This window comes from Cicer arietinum, chromosome 5 (assembly GCF_000331145.2).
Source record: "Cicer arietinum cultivar CDC Frontier isolate Library 1 chromosome 5, Cicar.CDCFrontier_v2.0, whole genome shotgun sequence".
NCBI lineage: Eukaryota > Viridiplantae > Streptophyta > Magnoliopsida > Fabales > Fabaceae > Cicer > Cicer arietinum.
The window spans coordinates 36,395,066-36,403,882 of record NC_021164.2 but is presented as its reverse complement, the minus strand read 5'-3'; positions in this window follow the sequence as shown (position 1 = coordinate 36,403,882).

Sequence of the window (8,817 nt, the reverse complement as noted above, 5' to 3'; positions counted from 1 at the left end):
GTAATGAGATAAACGTTTTAGTTCATTATAGATATTGATCAAATGAGTACAACAAGTCATAGCAAAACAGCACAGATCCTAAACTCCTAATCTAGGCTGGTCCTCACTATTATCTACGGGAGAGGTAGAGACCGCTGTATTACCCTCAGCAGGTGTCTCCTCAACGCGAGTCTCAGGGTGATCTAGGGGAGTTGGGTTAGGTTCCTCTGCTGCTTGACGACCGATGTCTGCAATGTCTTCGAATGACAGTTTGATTCCCAAGTGAGCTTGAATCGCATCCACATCCTGAACAACCGAATTCAAGGATGCCTGGAGAGTCCTTAAGTTAGCTTCCATTCTGGACTGTGATTCTAGCATCTTGGCATTGTGTGCCATCTGAGCTTCTATGAATTCCATTATCTTAGCAACAAAATCAGGAGGGGCTGTGGCAGTAGCAGGTTGAGGTTGTGGTTGTGGCTGAGGTTGTGCTGGTTCAACAGTAGCCTGAGGTCTTATCCATATACCATGTAACCTTTTCAATTGCATTTGGTTTACAATTGATTCGCCAAATATCAGAGTGGTTTTTGCAGATTCTTCATTAACAAACGAAACCTTGAAATGTTTAAGAATCTTGGTAATTAGCTGTGGATAAGGCAACATAAGCTTGCTCTGTGAAGCTTCCAGCATGTGCCTTAGCACAATCCAAGTCCAGCTCATCCTGAGCTCCTTTGATAAACCCCATAACAGTAGTATGTCCAATTTCTGAACTACTGCATGGTTGCCTGAACGAGGTACAAGCATTCTGGTCAGCGTGTACATCAGCATCCGATGTTGGACCTTCATTTGACCGATAGGTAATGAAATGGTTTCCACAAAACCATCAATCATCAGGTCCTTTACTGCAGCATGCCTGTCAACAGATTCTTCCCAACCTTCTTCAGCCGTATCAGCTTCAGAATTGTCGTCGATAGATTTTCCGTAAAAAGGCAATCCTGATAAGGTAGAAAAATCATCAAATGACATAGCAATCCTTTTACCTTTGACTTGAGCCTTAAAGCCTTCTCTGTCAGCTTTAAACGTAGAATAAAATTCCCTTATCAAACGTGGATAACTGTCGAGTGTAGAAGATAGAAAGCTTTCAAGACCGTGAAATCGCAGATGATTCTGAAACGTAAAACCGTCAGTATCAAAGTATGCAAAATCCAGAGTTCTACCCTCATGGATTTTTCTCTTCAGAAAATCTGATGGTATAGAAGGTTCAGCATCTTTTTCCTTGGATGCGGGTACTTTCTTGGCAGGGGGTGAGGAAACAGGTTTCTTCTTCCTCTTTTGTGAAATTACCTTCATGGCATCAGCCATGAGTTTTTCCGTTGGGGGTTCCTTTCGTTTTTTAGGCTTCTCTTGAATAGGAGCGGGTGCCTTGCCTTTGTCTTTGGCAAGTATTTTATGTGTAGGTATGGGTACTCTTTTTGTTAGAGTGGGTGGTGGTGAAAGGGTTTTTCACTGGTTGAAGATGATGAAGGTGAAGGAGAACGTGCCTGGGTTTGTTTTACTCGTGCCATACTCGTATATTGAAGTAGATAGATTGTAGATTGAGTGTAGAAAGCAACAAAATAACAATAGCAGAGACAGAGAAAATTAGTGAAAACTGAAGAAATGCAGTGCAGAAATCGATTGAGAACTGTTCCTATTTAAACCCTTAATCGTGTAAATCGATTCCCAAATCGATTAGGTTACCGTTGCTGGTAATGTCAATCGATTTAGTAATTATTACGCTAGACACAAAGGTCATATTTCAAATCGATTCCCCAAACAAATTCCCGTTTTACTTAATCGATGTCCAAATCGATTGTCTTAACGTTGAAAGAGGAACTAGTCGATTTCCCAATCGACGTTCGGGCAAGTCAAAAAAATTTTTCTGAACTTTGAATTCTGGGGCCAAAGCAATCGATTCCCAAATCGATTTTATAAACCATTTACCATGATGGTAATCGATTTCCAAATCGATTTAACTGGAGAAACAACTGCAAACACCAGAAATTCAAAAAAAATCAACGATCATACCTCACTAGGATCAATGATCCCTAGTTTCATCCTTATATACAGAAAACTTTCTCTTGGTAAAGCTTTTGTGAAGATGTCAGCTAGCTGTTCGGCAGTGTTAACATACTCAAGTTTAATGATTCCATTTTGAAAGTGATCTCTTATAAAATGATGTCTTACTTCAATGTGTTTGGTCCTGGAGTGCATTACTGGATTCTTGGTTATACTTATTGCACTTGTGTTATCACACATGATAGGTACTGTTCCCAAATCAACACCAAAGTCAAATAAATGTTGTTTCATCCACATAATCTGAGCACAACAGCTCCCAGCTGCAATATATTCAGCTTCAGCAGTTGATAAAGCGATGCTTGTCTGTTTCTTACTAAACCATGACACAAGAGAGTTTCCAAGTAAATGACAAGTTCCTGAGGTACTTTTCCTGTCGAGTTTACATCCGGCAAAGTCTGAATCTGAGTAACCAACTAAAGTACAAGTTGATCCTTTTGGATACCACAATCCAAGACTCTTAGTTCCTACCAAGTATCTGAAAATTCTCTTAACTGCACTGAAGTGAGATTCCTTTGGATTTGATTGATACCTTGCACACATACAAACACTGAACATGATGTCTGGTCGGCTTGCTGTAAGGTAGAGCAAAGATCCTATCATACCACGAAATCTAGTAACATCTACAGGTTTACCTTTCTCATCTCGGTCTAAGAAATTTCCTTGACTCATGGGTGTATCAATGGACTTAAGATTTTCAAAGTTAAATTTCTTTATCAAATCAGAACAATATTTAGATTGACTAATGAAAATGCCTTGCTTGCTTTGGTTAATTTGAAATCCCAAGAAATATGACAGTTCACCCATCATTGACATTTCAAATTTACCTTTCATCAAATTTTCAAATTCTTTGCACAGTTTATTATTTGTAGATCCAAATATTATGTCATCAACATATACTTGGACAAGCAAGATATCATTTCCAGTAGTTTTTGTGAAAAGGGTCTTGTCAACATTTCCTCTTAAAAAGTTTTGTTGAATAAGGAAATTGCTGAGCTTCTCATACCAAGCTCTTGGAGCTTGTTTTAACCCATAGAGGGCCTTTGAGAGCTTATACACATGATTAGGAAAATCAGGATTTTCAAAACCAGGTGTTTGGCTAACAAAAACTTCCTCTTGAAGGTCACCATTGAGAAAGGCACTTTTCACATCCATTTGATAAAGATTAAAGTCCATTATACAAGCATAAGCCAATAAAATTCTTATGGCTTCTAATCTAGCTACAGGGGCATAGGTTTCATCAAAATCTATTCCCTCCTCTTGACTATAACCCTTGGCTACTAGTCTAGCTTTGTTCCTTGTTATCACACCATTCTCATCCAACTTGTTTCTGAACACCCATCTGGTTCCTATGACATGCTTACCCTCTGGCCTAGGTACTAAACTCCACACCTTGTTTCTCTCAAACTGGTTTAACTCCTCTTGCATAGCAAGTATCCACTCACTATCTAACAGGGCTTCCTTAATGTTCTTAGGTTCAATCTGAGATACAAAGGCTGTAAAGTTACAAAACTGACTAAGGTTTCTCCTAGTTGCAACACCTTTAGAGATATCGCCTATAATGTTGTCTAAAGGGTGGTTTCTGTTGAACTTCCATTCCTTAGGCAACTCACTGGTTTCTATAGGTTCTACAAGGTCTGATCTAGTTGGAGGGTCAGCTATAGGTTGTTCTAGTGGTTCAGATTCTACAACTTCGTCCAAAAAGTCATCAACCTTAGAAGGAGTTTTGTTCAAGTTTTCTGTAAATAATTCATCAAACTTTACATGAACTGACTCTTCTATGGTCTTTGTTCTTTTGTTGTAGATTCTATAGGCCTTACTAGTTTGGGAATATCCTAAAAAGATACCTTCATCTGCCTTAGGGTCAAACTTTCCTAGGTGTTCTTTGCCATTGTTCAACACAAAGCACTTACAACCAAAGATTCTAAAGTAGGAAAGGTTTGGTTTTCTACCCTTGTAAAGCTCATAGGGTGTTTTCCTAAGCAGGGGCCTAATGAGAACTCTATTTACAACATGAGTGGCTGTACTAATTGCATCTGCCCAAAAGTACTTAGGTAGGTTGGAGTCCTTAAGCATGGTCCTAGCTAACTCTTCTAGGGATCTATTTTTCCTCTCCACTACCCCATTCTGCTGTGGTGTCCTAGGGGCAGAATATATGTGGTTGATTCCATGTAGTTCACAATAATTTTGAAAAGCATCATTTTGGAATTCACCTCCATGATCACTTTTTATTGAAACAATTTTCAGATCATTCTCATTTTGTACTAAAGCAGCAAACTTTTTGAAAACAGAGAATGTATCACTTTTATGAGCTAAAAAGTAAGTCCATGTGAATCTAGAATAATCATCAACCAGCACATATCCATACAGGTTTCCACCTAAACTCTTAACTTGGGCAGGTCCAAAAAGGTCCATGTGAACTAGTTGTAAAACTCTATTTGTTCTAACCAAGTCTATAGAGGGAAATGGAGTCTTAACCAGTTTACTCTTCTCACATGCATCACACAGTCTATCTTTAGAGAACTTCCTATTTGGTAGACCTAAGACTAACTGTTTGCTGACAAGTTTATTCAAATGATTTATGTGTATATGAGCAATTCTTTTATGCCAAAGCCATGTTTCATCTGAATTAGACAACAAGCAGCATATAGTACTGATGAAAAACTTACTTGAAAACCTTTATCACATAGCTGGCTTATACTCAGCAAGTTGTGTTTTAGTCCTTCAACATATAACACATTTTTGATTACTGCAGTTGACTCATTGCCTATGTCACGAATTCCAATAATCTTTCCTCTGTTGTTGTCACCATATTTGACAAAGCCTCCTTCCTTTAATGTCAAGGACAGGAATTTGGATTTGTCACCTGTCATGTGCTTTGAGCATCCGCTATCTAAATACCATGAATGCTTAGTGGATGTCAAGCACACCTGCAACATACAATCAGAATTTTGTTTTAGGTCCCCAATTTAAATTGGGTCCTGGATGGTTAGTGTCAAACACAGATTTCTTTGCTATCCAAACTTGCTTCCATCCTCTATTGGCTAATTTTTTAAATTTGCAATTTGACACAAAATGTCCCTTTCTGCAACAGAAATGACATTTGCCATCAAAGGATGAATGTTTGTTTGGTTTAGTAAAGATGTCATACATACTCTTAGCAATAGCAGATTTTTGACCATGTTTGACATTTCTGGTTTGCATATAACCAATACCATATCTGTTTTTATTTCTTTTAACATGCATATTTGGTGTATATCCTAAACCAGATTTTTCATGAACATGTCTTTGATTGCTAAGTATGACATTCAGTTTATCTTTACTATTAGCAAACTTCAATAAATCAGATTTTAATGATGCAACATTATTCTCAAGTTCAATGCATTTTGCAGATTTGTCATGTGAATCCTTTTTCAGTTGTTCACATAAATTTTCAATTTCTTTATGGTCATTTTTCATTTGTTCAAGCATTTTCTTTGTGCTTAACTATTGTTTTATGGAATTCACATAATCATCATGCAGCTCATTGAAAGCTTCTTGTAGCTCATCATAGGTTGGCTTAGATTGTGAACTAACCTCATTTTCTGATTCTGAGTCGGTATTTGCCATGAGACACAGATTCGCTTCTTCTTCATCCGAAGAGGCAGAGGATTCTTCGTTGTCATTCCATGCAATATAAGCTTTTCTGGTTTTGGTGACTGGTTCCTTGCCTTTTGGTTTTGTAGCTCTATTTTTGTTCTGCAATTTGTAGCATTCTGACTTCATGTGACCCGTTTTATCACATTCATAGCATGTGATTGTCTTGTTGTCACTAGTCTTAGAGCTGGATGGTTTTCTGAATTTTTTGTCTTTCTTCTTCAGAAATTTCTTAAATTTCTTGACAAGCAAACCAATCTCAGGCTCTTCATCAGTCTCACTGCTTGATTCATCTGAGCAACTTTCTTGTTCAGTTTTTGATTGATGCGTTTGGGCTTTCAAAGACAGTCCTTTCTTTTTCCTGCTTTCCAGTTCTGATTCGTCCAGCCGATGCAGTTCCATTTCATGTGTCCCTTAGTTTTTCAAATAGTGTTGCTGTTGTCATCTTTGCTAGATCTTTAGATTCAGCCATAGCAGTTATTTTGGGCTGCCATTCTCTGGTTAGACACCTCATAATTTTTCCGATCTGCTGTTCATTCTCCACCTGTTTTCCCAGTGCATGAAGGTTGTTTATCACGTGTGTAAATCTCGTCAGTAGATCACTTATAGATTCATCTTTCTTCATTATGAACAATTCGTATTCGTGCATAAGTGTATTTACGCGAGCTCTTTTCACATCTGTGGTTCCTTCATGTGTTTCTTGAAGAATGTCCCACATTTCCTTTGCTGATTTGCAGTTTGATACCCTAAAGAATTCTTCTGCACACAAAGCAGATGTTATAATGTTCTTAGCTTTAGCATTATAAGCTACCTTCTTTTTATCGTCCTCAGACCATTCGGCTCTGGGCTTGGGAATCATCGAGTCATTTGTTCCTGCAATCTTGGGAATGTATGAGCCATTTTCAACAGCGTCAAGGATGTCTATGTCACTTGCTTCCAGGAATATCAGCATCCTGTGCTTCCAGTACATATAAGCTGTTCCATTGAATGCTGGAGGTCTTGCTAGTGATGCGCCTTCTCCCAGAAAATCAGTTGAGGCCATATTCCTTTTATGAGTTTTACCTCTCGAAAAGTCAAGCCTTGAGGCCATTTGTTGATTGTTATGACCTCGAAATAATCAGAATATATCAGTCTTTAATCAAATTAAAGCAATATTACATACACAGCGGAATTATAATGCGGCATACAAGATTAGCAATTAAAAGTAAAAAGATAAGGGATAGAATGCACCAAGATTTATCCTGGTTCAGTTGTCAACTAGACAACCTACATCCAGTCCTGACAATCCAACTGGATTTCAGCTTTTTCTCCAATAGAAAGAATTGTGAATTGTTTACAGATTGTCCAGTTTCCTCGAAACCTATCTATCTCTCACAATCTCTTTCCTATTGCTCACCCCTTGATCCTTGTAGTCAATCAGCAGACTCACACAAAATCAAAGTACGGCTCCTTCTTGATGAGGCCTCTAACCCAAGAAGATCGCCACCAGTTTCTAGCTAGATTTCTAGCAGTCGTTTTCTTTACAAAGTATTTATTTCAAACAGAATAAAAGACGTAGTAAAAGAAGTCTTCAATCTTGAACAATGTGTCTTCTCACGAATCTGGTTATTCAATGATGGATTATGAGAACATTGTCTTTTCTCTCAAGAATACTTTTTCAGCTCTCTCAATGATTATGGATAATCTTTTTGGCTTTGATCTGAAAAAGCAATATCAGAATGTTAACAATGTGTTGTATTGTGTTAATGAGAGTTTATGAGAGAATGATTGAAAACAGTTTATATAGTTTCTGAAAAACAACTAATAAATCGATTTGCCAATCGATTCATTAAAGTTATAAAACAGGTCTAATCGATTTGCCAATCGATTATCGCGAGTCTTGTTTTTCTTGAATCTTGAAACTACATAAGCCAATCGATTTGTCAACCGATTCTTTAAACAAACTCTTTTCAGTGAAATATGTTAAGACTTATATGCATCGATTTCATAATCGATTGCAGGTGTTTTGTTCAATGTAAAAAAAATCACACCAATCGATTACTTAATCGATTTATTAAGTCTCATAATCGATTTACAAATACTCAGAATCGATTTGGCCACAAGCTCAAAGTTCACTGTGATTTCAAAAAGGTTCTTTCAATCGATTTGTCAATCGATTGTGTTCAAGACAGTGACTTAGCTATTTTGATGTTAATCGAAGTGCCAATCGATTTGTTTGTATTTGCCTGAAAAGTTCTAACCTGATATTTAGTTCAATCGATTTCCCAATCGATTGCAACCAAACTTAACATGATTGAAATTACTCACAATAGATTGTCCAATCGATTGTGTTTGTCACAGGTCAAGTTATTTTTCAAATATTATCTAAGCAACCGATTTGCCAATCGATTACCCTAGAAATTGGATTCTCACTGTGACTTGATCAATCGATTTCCCAGTCGATTGGTTTCAACCAGTTTTACTTTGTGATGTGTACAATCGATTTGCCAATCGATTAGCCTGTAAAACAGGTTGCCACTGACTTGTGCAATTTTCATTTCTAATAGTGCTAGTCGATTGCTTAATCGATTATACAATCACAAACAGTTATGTTTCCTTACACCCTTGTTATGAAATCGATTTCCCAATCGATTTACTCAGTCAATGATCAACTTTTGTTGATTTCTTGTGTTCCAAGCAATTTGTATCAAGTGTGTAGGATTGAATTGTTGTTCCTGAAATCTTGTTCAATTAAAATGTTAGATTTATCATATGATGTATGAACATTGTATGTTTGTTAATTATGTCAAAATTAGGATTCAAAGGACTAAAGTCCAACATGATGTTACCGACAACTCCATCAAACTAATCGACAATGATATCATGAGTAACATGGGTTTCGTTTAAAACTTTCATCAGTGCCCTTCTATGTGCTTCATAATTCAATAACAAGGAGAAAACTGATATCTTGGAAGGGGTTTGATTTAGCTGATCCACCACCTAATATTCACTTTGCTTGACAAACTTCAAAAATTCATTAGCTTCTTCTTCAGACACCGTCTTTTTACTGATCTCTTATCCTTTTATGGCATGATACATATCTTCTTTTCC